This window comes from Fukomys damarensis, unplaced genomic scaffold, assembly GCF_012274545.1.
Source record: "Fukomys damarensis isolate Sample0158 unplaced genomic scaffold, DMR_v1.0_HiC HiC_scaffold_14, whole genome shotgun sequence".
Classification (NCBI taxonomy): Eukaryota; Metazoa; Chordata; class Mammalia; order Rodentia; family Bathyergidae; genus Fukomys; species Fukomys damarensis.
This window is the reverse complement of record NW_022900926.1, coordinates 10,572,607-10,584,100: the sequence shown is the minus strand read 5'-3', so window position 1 is coordinate 10,584,100 and position 11,494 is coordinate 10,572,607. Positions and strand designations below refer to the sequence as shown.

Sequence of the window (11,494 nt, the reverse complement as noted above, 5' to 3'; positions counted from 1 at the left end):
ACGGTGACCTGGACAAGGGCATCGCGAGACCCCCACAGCTCTGACACACACCTCGGTCACCTCCCGCCAGAGCAACCTTCGGCCTTCCCCGGGGAAGTGCCACACACCAAAGCAAGCCCGAGTGGGAGGCCAACACCAGGCCAGACACCAGGACGGCAGCTGCCACCCTGGGCCAGGGGGCTCCCAGGGCTTTCTCCTCTGAACATCCCACCCATCGGCCTGACCCTCACAGCTCCCTTTTACCGTGAGAAGCGCTATAATCCCCATTTTACAGATGAGAACACTGAGGTCACCCAGCCAAAAAACAGCCCTTCACACCCCGAGGTGGCGGGGATACACTGGGTTTAGTCAGCAGAAGACGACTCAGTGGGACAGAATGGTGAAACGCGAAGGCTGCGCAGCCAGAGCCCCTGGGTGTGAACATCACTGTTAGTTTCCTAGCCGGGTAATAATACATCAGGAAGGGCGCCTACCCTCCATCTCTTGAGCCCTGTAGCTCTTCCCACTGCAAAATGGATAGGAATACCTCCTTCATGAGGACATAAAACCTTTTAACAAAAAATGATGGGAGTCGCTGGGCGTGGTGGTATACACCTGTAATCCGTGCACTCCTGAGGCTGAGGCAGGAGGATCTCTGAGAGTTCGAGACCAACCTGAGCTACATAGTGAGTTTCAGGGCAGTCTGAACTACACAGTGAGACACTGTCTCGAAAAAATAAAAAGATGGGAGCTGGAGCGCTCCCCACAGTGGACGCTCAGCCCATCAGAGCCACAGCAGCAGTGAAGAAAAACAAACGCACTGTTCTGAGCGCTGACCTGCTGTCAAGCCCCAGGTGCAGGGCTCTGGAGCACAGAGGTGAGGGATAATGACCGCATAGGGCCAACACACCGGCATCACAGAGCCCTGCGTCATCTTCGAGGGGTGCAGAGCCTGGGGCAGAGGAGGACGGAGAGGACAACGGCTGAGCTCTGAGACGTCGCAGAGGCTTGGCAAGGTTTTCCCGTGTAAGATCAACAGCCGCTAGTTCTGCAAAGCTCTTCCAAAGAAAACAAAGATGTAACGACCCACCTCCCTCCAGCAAAAAGACCTAAGTTCTGAAGAAAAGGCACCTCACCTGGCTGGGCCTCTGGCAAGCTTACTGGGACACAGGAACCTCCCTGCCTAGCAACAGTGGCTCCAGGACCCAGACAGCTGGGACAGAGGTGAACAGGAAGTCCTAGCAGGCAAGGGGCTGGGCAGGCTAGAGGAGAAAGAAGCTCCAGACCTCCACGGAGAGGCCCCAGGGGACTACGGGACAGCCTCTTCCTACCCTGGACAACGCATGAGCACGTAAGACCCGGGAGGAAGGGCTGAAGACACACGGCCCTCTTTCAGTGGGTTCCAAAGGACGCCTTGATTTACTCACATTTAACCCCCAGAAGACTCAGAGCAGGGAGCCAGAGTTTATCAAATGAATGAGTGAATGAAAAGGGGAAACGCAGCAGCAGACCAGTGAAGAGGATATCAGAGGAAGGAATTCGCTTGTCCATCCATTTTACCGTCACCAGAGAGAATTCCAAGTACCGAAGGCAAGGCCGCTGAGTATTTATTTACCTCTTTGGCAGAAGCATAACATCACTGCTCCAAGAAACTCTCCGTATTTAAGCATCAGTGAAGAACACATCAAAGGAAGTTAAATTCAAACCTCTAAAATGAGCTTATTCAATAAGGATAAGAGAAAACTCTAAACTCACACTTGAAGCACCTCTCAACAAACACATTGCTAAAAAGCAAATGTTTCCTTTCAAATCAAGCATGACAGCTACAGCTTTGATATTCTCCTCACCCTGCTGATACAAACTCGAGTGGCACACACATGGGAATTGAGAACTGTTCTGGGGACATGTGAAATTTTGCCATGAGGGCCCAAGTTCATAAATTTGAGACAGGTAAAACCCTAGATTATTTCAGTGTGATAAGTGAAATCTCAGTACAATCAAGAACAAATCCTCCAACATTTGGGTCTTCTATTCTCAACTTTCCTTGCTTAACAGATATTCAAATGTCAACTGATCCACGCTGCCTTTAATTATGAAATCAGGCTGGGCCTGGTGGTGCACCTAGGAGGCTGAGGCAGGAGGATCGCCACAAGTCTGAGGCCATTCTGGGCTATATAGTGAGTGCAAGGCCAGTCTTAAGTACATAGTGAGACCCTGTCTCAAAAAAATAAATTAAAAAAGAAATACATATTTAAACATAAAAATAAATCAGTTCCTAAAATGGTTCCACCTTACTGATACTTTCTCAAAAACACCTCCGTTTTAATGAATGGTCATGTTTTAAGGTGCAGGCTCCCATATTTAAGGTACAGCAGCGACGACATCTGGATTGCTATCTGTTCCATCACAGAGAACTGTACACAAAGGAGCAGTCACCAAGGGCAACTTCTACAAAAATCTCAACTTCCTGCCCCTACGTCTGTTATTGTAACAAGGACGAATTATCTCAGATTCTGTGGCCTAACCTACTTACTTCCTCTAAAGGAGGAACAGAAAATTAAAAATGCCTTTCAAGAGAAAAAAAAAAAAAGCACTCAGAAAGTGAAATCACGTTAACTGACATTAGCAGGCCTGTGGCCTACTGAACATATCCTCGTCAAATGTTCAACGTACAGACTACACCTCTGTGTGAGGAAGAAATTTCCTCAAAACTGCTATCATCTCATCCACATACTACATGAGAAGGATGATAATAGGAATTTTACACCCATTCGAGAGATTCAAAGGCCATAAAAAGAACAAGACCCTATCTGACACATATTTCTAAGCCTTTGATACATATGCAAGAACCTGAATTGAAAAAAGAAAAACTAAAAGTAGTGTCTTGTTCTTTTTTATTTCACTCCATAACCTTTAAAAAAAAAATGCTAAAAGTGGTATCTTACTCTAATTCATATCTTTTATTGTTTGTTTGTTTTTTTTGTTTTTTTGAGACAGGGTCTCACTACGTAGGTGAGACTGACCTGGAACTTACTATGTAGCCCAGGTTGGTCTTGAACTCACAGTGATCCTCCTGCCTCAGCCTTCCAAGTGCTGGAATTACAGGCCTGTGCTACCATGCCCAGTTTTTTTTTTTTTTTTTGCTACCCAGGGATCGAACTTGGGACCTTGCGCTTGTGAGGCAGGCAGTGGAACCACTGAGCTAAATCCCTGGCTCTAATTCATATCTTTATAGAATACAGAGCTAAAATTAAATGATTTTCACTTGATTTATCTTTTTAAATTCGATTTGACCAGATTTTACTTCTCTCGCTGAAGAGACGCCTATGGGCTTAAACTGATGGCCATTCATAACCAACCTTTTTATCAGTGCATCAGACAGTTTGGCTTCAAGTCTACCAAAGGAGAACACAAACCAACGGGTTGAATTACTGAGATCACTGAACAACCGGACCAGGCGACTGACCACGTAGAAATCTCAGTTCACTACTGAGGATTCTGCAGTTTCACAGAGTGAGGGGAGGCCCGAACCCATGCTGGTGGATCATGTTCTAGACACGGAATGAGTTTCATTCGACACAAGCTATGGCAGCAGCTTGAAAAGGCCTAGCACACTGCGAAAGCTCAAGAGAAGTACTGATTCTCAGAGTTGCAACAAAGAAACCATCCACTGCTCAGTAATCGGCCCAAGCAGTGGCTTTGCTCTCGGTCAGATGAGACTGCCTGATGGGCCCACCTCACCCAGCAGAGAGAGAATCCCCAGCGCCACAGGCCACCGTAACCTACTCAGTGTTAGGGCGCAAACACAGGACCCCGCCTTCTGGTCGAGTACAACGCAGATAATAAAAGCACTGTTCTTGAGTATCGTCTCGTTCATATTCAATTTTCCTTCTTGATTCTGGGACACTGTATTCCCCAGCCTGGCTCCTCTGCACCATCATCTCTATTCCTCCATTTTCGCTTTCCTTTGAACGCCCTGCTTTTGAGCACGTTATCTTCTGAGTCTACTTCGGTAAACTCAGGTCCCATTCTTTCTGACTGACTGCTTTATTAACAGGATGTGGTCGTTTCAAGGCCATGGACTAGACCAAGTGTTCTTTTCTCAATTCTTGGTTCAAGAAAGAAACAAAGAAGTGAAAAGATAGTTATCTTCCCAACATCTCTGGTATACTTGTTGCTCAACTTAGCATAAACTAATGCGTAAGGACAAACGTATCAACCTGGAAATGGGTGTTCTTTGAGATCTTCTAGAACTACTGTTTTGAAACTCAGAAACCTACACATGTAACAATGCAGTCCTAAACTAGAAACATTTCCCCAGACTCACCCCTTTCCAACTGCAAGATATGAAGTCAGACAAGTTACAAAGTATCTCTGGAAACTATTTACTTTAAAAGAGAAATTAGACCCAGTGTCCAAGGTTAGTGAAAGTTGTAAGGAGAACTGTGCGTATTTTTAGATGAATTAATGAGTACATCTGAAGCCCCTAATTAGTGCTTGACATTTGAAAGACACTCACTGTACAACTGCAGCTAGAATACCAAGACTTCAGGTGCCCTGCAAAGCCCAGCCCAGCCCGGGAGCACATCGGACACCCTACCCCGAGGTTCCACCATGGTGCCTGTGCCTGCGTCTCTCCAGCCACGCACCCTTGGTCTCACGGTGAGCCACGGCTGTAAACAGCCACCCCGTGTGCACGGCAGACCTCCAACTCCATCCTGAACACACTAAGGCCAAGAACTCAAGCTCTCTTCTCTGCTAGCTCCAACACTTCGTTCATTCAATGCTGTTCTAAGGGTTGATTATGTAAATCACTTCCTGGACTCAATTTTCAAAAAACAGATGCGTATATGAGGGAAAGAAGATTAACACAGGAGGGACATTTTACTGTATTACACAGAACACCAATGCAGTCTTTACAATCACCATCCAAATCCTTAATTCTAAGTCCCCTTCTGAGAAAACTTGAGCCCATGAGGAAAAGCTCTCACCCAAAATCACCCAACTCCACTCGTTTCCTTACCCAAATGCTGTGTTCTTTCTTCCAAACTGCCCTGTCTCTTAAATGGGCACTTCTGAGCCGCATAAATCAAATTTAACTATCTGTCAAAGGTACCTGGCCCCGGTGTTCCCTTTCACTGGCACGTAACTACTACAATCAATGCCGGTTCACAGTCTCCCGTAACTGACTCAAAGCCGCATGAATCAGTGAAACAATCTGACATGGTAAAGAGAAAGCCTGCGAATATTCCCACTGGATAATGACTCCCTGGACAAAATACATCTTCTAAAGATTCCTCAGATTTCAAGGCATGGTGGTGAACCCCTACAATCCCAGCAGCTGGGAGCCTGAGGCTGGATGAGTGCCTGGGCTACATTGTGAGTTCAAGGCCAGCCTGAATTACACACTGATACCCTGTCTCAAAAAACAAACCATCAAGATAAATATATATACACATGAACCTATACATAAGTCCCTCTAAACACACTATCTTCACCCGGGAGGTGTAATCAAGAAATAGTGAATGCGTAAATTTTAATAAACTGTCACAGTAACAGACACGTTGCCATGGATGTCTGTCAAAATACTCCTCATTGCAAACAGACACATCCATCGCTCTTGCCACGTTCTGAAGCAGTTCTGGAGAATTCTTTCCTGAGAGTCTTTAGCTGTGCTGTCACAGCTGCCTCAATGACCGGCATCAATTCAATTGGCAACAATTGTGCATCAGATAAACGCCTGTTGGCTACGGGGCTGCCCCTGCGCAAAGCTACCCGAATCAATCCCAAACATTCTTTTCTCGATCATTTTGACTGTGGGGAAGAGCCTGGAGTCACCAGGTGCCACGTCTGGCGAGGACACATCGTGAGCTTTTCACCAGCCTCCCTTCCCACTAGGTGGCACTGAGCAGCGACAATAGCCACACTTCTGATCACACCTCATAGAGACAGATGCAAAAGGACTTCCAGAACTGCTCCGGAAAACACGAACCAACAATGCAGTAAGTGTGACCCAAGTGAGGGGAACTATTTTGAGGGGGATTAATGTGTCTTTTACTGTAAGTTTGTCTTGTAAACATTCCTTGTGCTTTTTAATCACCCTTGTATACCGTGATACCCCAAATCCTTGGGAGGAATGAGTCTCTCACCACAGTTTTGGTACCGGGGATCAAACTCGGGACCTTGTGCTTGCAAGGCAGGCGGTGGAACCACTGCGCCCCGGCCCAGGAATGAGTCCCTCAGAAGCAGCAATTAGGTCAGCGGTCGGGCAGATCTTCGCCAGAAAGTCACCTTGTGAGGTCAAAGAGAAGCAGTCAGCCCAATCCATCACCCACCCTACTCACTAGTGAGTACAGCTGCTTACTGTTTTCTAAAGGGCAAGTATTAAAAGTAATAATAAAGAAGGCACTGGATGGCACCATACACACAATTATATGCATGGTCCTACAACAGACAGCCCGAATCCGTGTTTCCCGGCTCCCTAGTCTAAAACCCTCACTCTCTCCACCTGTCCATGTGCGACCGTCATGCAATTTCTTCCTCCCAGAGCTCAGAGTCGTCTAATCCTCGGGAACTCTACCAGGCCAAAACCTCATCTCTTAGACTTCGACCCTGTAAGAGCTCAGAAAAAGCTGGTTAAGTACCAGAGGGATCGCTCACTCACCCACCCTGGGGACCCTAAGGACAGCCTTGTCTTGTAGCACATCAAGTAACTTCTCTCATAAATTTGCCCCTCTAACTACATCTGCTGTCAGGGGTGCTGGGTGAAACAGCATACAATTCTTAAAAAATAAAGCGTCAAAGTGACCAGCAGAATTACCCAAGAACCAACATTCTCCCTTATTCGGGGACTAATTCAATAGGACATATATTTCTTTTCTTTCCTCCACTTAGGGGCTTTGGGTCCTTAGAATATTGGAGAATCTACAAAAGACAAGAGATGAAATAAAACTCAACACATCAAGGTTAATGTTGCCAGCCTCAGTATTATCAAATTGAGAACAGTGACAAACAGTACTTGTAACTTTTTTCTACCTAGATTTTGGAGAGTTGGCTATAAATAAAACGTAACGGCAAAGGGGTCCAGAAAAGGAGTGGGAAAAGCCCTGACATGGACTTCCCCTACCTCTAGTCATTTACAGGCATCAGTTTCTGGCCTCATAGTTAGTTTAAATCACTACTACCCCAGTTACCTATTTCCTGGCCTCTTCTCCCAGTGGACTCCCGCAGCCAAATCATTAATTACAGTACCTGAATTCTCTTCAGACCAGCTCTTTGACTTTCACTGCCGTACCATTTCCACAAGAAGGCGTTACTCTCAAGTATTTCTTTCATTTATTCTTCTTATTTATTAAATGACTAATTTGGGATAAATAAATTTCAGGCTTTATATCTAGCACCATGTTAAACCTCAGTCCCTCACTTCAAGGATCTAATATTATCAAAAGTATATTACTTTTCTCAAGAAAAGAAATACGGCTGGAAGTTTGCACACACACACACACACACACACACACACACACACACACTACGTTCACCAGAAACCAATCTAAAAATTTTAGGCAAGAATTAAATCAGCATACCCTAGACAGCCTACCTCCTGCCCTTCATAAGGCCTGGCTAAAATGAGAACACAGTGAACACACACATGAATAATTCTTTATGAGTCTTAAAATCTTACTTTATTTGATCCTTTTTTTTTTCAAAAAGAAGTAAGGCAAGTACTGCTATTCTCCTTTTCCACATGACAAAACTAAGCAGAAGGAGTAAAGGGACTCCCATGGGTGATCCATGAAGTGAAGAGGTTCAGCCCTCTGGCTCCTACTCTAGCCTGCTCTCCTCAGCCACAACGTGTCCCCAGATGAAGGACAAGCGCTATCCTGAGCACCGGGGAGCCTGTCAGACCCACCTCCCGGCAGTCTTCTCCCTCACCTGTGCCACCTGTCACCTACACGTCTGCACCACACCTACCAGCCACGCTGGTCACAGCCCTGAAGATGAGCCACAAGCAGAGAAAGACAGCGCACACCTGTGATGGTGCATTTTATAGCCTAGCTACTCAGCCTGACGTCCGTGAGGGTTACTAGTCCTGCTCACAAAAAAAAGGAAAAATGGGTCTAGGGTAACTGGCGATAAGCTTTACCAGACAGTGGCCGCGTCCCCCGGAGCCGTGTTCAAAAGTGGACACATCCATGCTCACCTGCTAGGACCTCACTACCCCTCTCCTTGAGTCCGGCAGGACTCAGCCCTGCTTGACTTAAAGCCGGCAGAGTGACTTAACTACTCCAAAACTCTTATTGTAAATTTTAGCTACAAAATTTTTATCACAGACCTCCAACCCATTTAGAGTTCTGGAATCTTCTGTATCACTGAATACCTACCTATGTGACAGTTATGTGAATTTACAGTGCCTTTTTCCAGTTTTTCTGTTTTTCCATTCCAAAGAATAAAACAACTTGCTTTCAGCAGAAGATGCAGAAAGGCTAAGAATCTTGTCAGTAAGCCATTCTCAAGATTACCCAGGAAAATCTCATGTTTCAGTTAGCCCTCAAACACACTTTAGTGCAAGTTCATGCATTCAAAGCAACTGTTACAAACTTAGGCATTTCTTTCTTTTTTGAGACAAAGTCTGGCTATGTAGTTCAGGCTGACCTTGAACTCAGTATGTAGCCCAGGCTGGCTTCGAACTCACAGCGATCCTCCTGCTTCAGCCTCCCCAGTACTGGGACTGCAGGTGTGCACCACCACACCCAGCAAATTTAGGTGTTTCTGCTAATCCCAGCCCACACTCTCCTTCCTGATTCTCAAATGTAACTTCCAACATTTGCAAGTGTATTAAGCAATTTATACCACCAAGCAAATCTTACCTTGTGGCAGTGAAGATAGAAACTTTAGGCGGTCTTCTCAATCACTGTGCACCCTCAAGACTCCTCCTTAAGACCTAGCACAGATTTTAAAAGAGAAAAGGTAAAAAAATCAAATCACTGTCATCAAAAGAAGCCTTCAAGTCCATAAAGCACAAGTAATCACTTTACATTTCCATACTCTGGCATACTTAGTTTCACACATCACTCTGACTGTTAAAATAAACTAGTGTCAGGTGAGGTGAAATTAATTTTAATTATCCATCTCATTCCCATATCCTAAATTCACCCAATCAGATATCGCACTGTCTAATAGGCAGGTGAAATTTACAGGATCATGTAGGACAACTTGAATCTCCCTCATTGTATTTCTCTAAAATTAACCCAATACTTTACAGGTACACACTGGCAAAAGAATAGATATTATGTTTACCAGCTATTCAGATAAAGGACTATTAAGTAGAATATAGAAAGAACAACAACAAAAACAACAAGACAGGTCCCCCAAATTTAAAGACCCAATGTAAAAATGGGCATCTGAAATGAAAAGACATTTCTCAGATAAAGAATTAGAGACAGCAAATATGAAAATAAATTGAAAGCAAATAAATTGAAAAAATGTTCAACATCACTGGTCATTTGAGATGCAAATGAAAACAACACTGAGATTTCACCTCACCCCAGAAAGAATGGCTGCTATCAAGAAATCAGCCAAGCCAGGGATTTAGATCAGTGGTTCCACTGCCTGCCTCAGAAGTGCAAGGGCTTGAGTTCGATCCCCGGGAAAGAAACAAAAGAAAAGAAAAGAAAAGAAAAGAAAAGAAAAGAAAAGAAAGGAAAAGAAAAGAAAAGAAAAAAGAAAGTGATCCACTGCTTGTGGGAGCATAGACTGAGGCAACCACTGTGGAAGTCAGTGTGCAAATTTCCAAAAAAACTGAAACTAGAGGTTCCATTTGACCCAGCTATTCCCCTTCTTGGCATCTTTCTGAAAGAATTAAAAGCATCAAGCCACCGTGATATATGCACACCCATGTTTACAGCAGCACAGTTTGTAAAAACTAAATCTTGGAAACAGCCCAAATGCCCATCAACCAACCAGTGGATAAAGATGTGGGGTTTTTTTATACAATGGAGTACTACTCTGCCATAAAGAAGGATGAGCTTCAGACATTTATAGCCAAATGGATGGACCTCGAGACCACACTCAGTGAAATAAATCAGACACGTGTGTTTAAATATAGCATTTTTTTCTCTGGTGTGAGAATCTGGATGTGGAAATAAGGATTGAGAAGTATAATAGATGTTGGGAAATGGGAAGAAAGTGCTCAAATGGGGAGGGGAACAGGGGAAGAGGGAGGGGAAAAGGAAGGAAGGGACAAGAAAAAAAGTGAAAACAGAAGGAAAAAAGAAATAAAGCTCTTGTACATGGGGAAAGGGGAACTTGTGGGGAATGGGGTAACATTTTAAAGTGTTTTCCTAAAAATACTAAATTTTCAAGTCACAGATTATATAAAGCACTCAGTAATGATGTTTTAACCAACAAAACAAAATCACACCCTTAGAACTAGACCGGGCGCCTATATATATGGAACTATACAGCTATGAACGGAACGTGAGCCCTAAGTTACATTTCCCAAAGAATAAAATTACCAGCTCATATGAAATGTAAATAAACCTCAAAAGGTTTTTCTCGGTTTTTTTTCTTTTTCAGTTTTAAACACATATCATCTTGTACTTTTAGTAACATTCAAACTGAAATCACTCGCTTTCACTCGCGATCAGAGACTGGTGAAAGATACAGGCGACGACACACGCAAAAACACGCAATTGTTCCTTCACCAAGGAAGGCCCCGTCTCAAACTGCAGAGCAAAAGCAACGTGGCTTCGTGAGAGCAGAGTAACGGGTGGAAACGGCGGGGCCGAGTGCTCGGGACTCACTGCTCTCCGCTCTCCCCAACTTTCTAGCTCGGATCCGCATCCTTCCACACGGCGCCCGGCCGCCGCTGGCCCGCTCGCCCGTCCTCTAATCGCTTCCACGTCTGAACGGCGACGTAGCCAGAAGTAAAGGCCAAACTTTGCTCTCGGCCCTCCGAACTTAGGACGCGTTTAACCGCTAGAGGTCTCCCCTTGGCCAGTTTTGCACGTTCGCTATTTTGAGGCACTTGAAACTTTCCGGAGAAATGCTCTCTAGTGGAGTCAGTGTTTTTCTAAAAACTTGCGCAAAAATCCACGCGACCGTGATAGCCAGCCCAGAGCCTCGGGGCCCCCAACACCCGTGGGGACATCACGAAAGGCGATCGGGGGCCAAAAGGAGAATTCCACGCACCCGATCGCCCCGGCCACGACCCCAAATTCTTATTGCAAGTCTCGGTCGCCCCTTCGCCGAGAACAATTTTTTACATTTGTGTTTCTGTGCACTCGGAACGCTCCCCCGTGCCGGTTTCGGGCGGGGCCCGCGGTGGCGAGGAGGGGGCCGGGGACGCGGGGGTGAAGGAGGGCGCATAAGGAAGGGGGCTCCGCTTTTCGGGTCCCCTCCCAAATGCATACATACATCGGGAGGGGGGAGGACAAGGAAGCGGGGTGGCGGCGGCAGGGGCCCGAGAAGGGAAACCGAAGCGCCGTTTACCTTCGTCTCCCCGCGGAGGGTGGGG

At 45.5% G+C, this 11,494-nt stretch overlaps 1 protein-coding gene across 11 annotated transcripts in view; it reads right to left on the bottom strand.

The window, feature by feature from the left end:
• Positions 1-11,494, bottom strand: part of L3mbtl3 (L3MBTL histone methyl-lysine binding protein 3) — a 112,331-nt gene that overhangs the window by 99,073 nt on the left and 1,764 nt on the right. For 3 of the 11 annotated variants that reach the window (XM_010639145.3, XM_010639151.3, XM_010639150.3), the window contains exons 2-3: positions 8,847-8,920; positions 6,129-6,270 (exon numbers count right to left, since the gene is read on the bottom strand). The gene's annotated coding sequence lies outside the window, so the exon portion shown is untranslated. Of the gene's footprint in view, positions 1-6,128; positions 6,271-6,487; positions 8,635-8,846; positions 8,921-11,469 lie in introns of those variants that run through there. The other 8 variants (XM_010639153.3, XM_010639154.3, XM_010639155.3 and 5 more) reach the window with 5 other exon arrangements.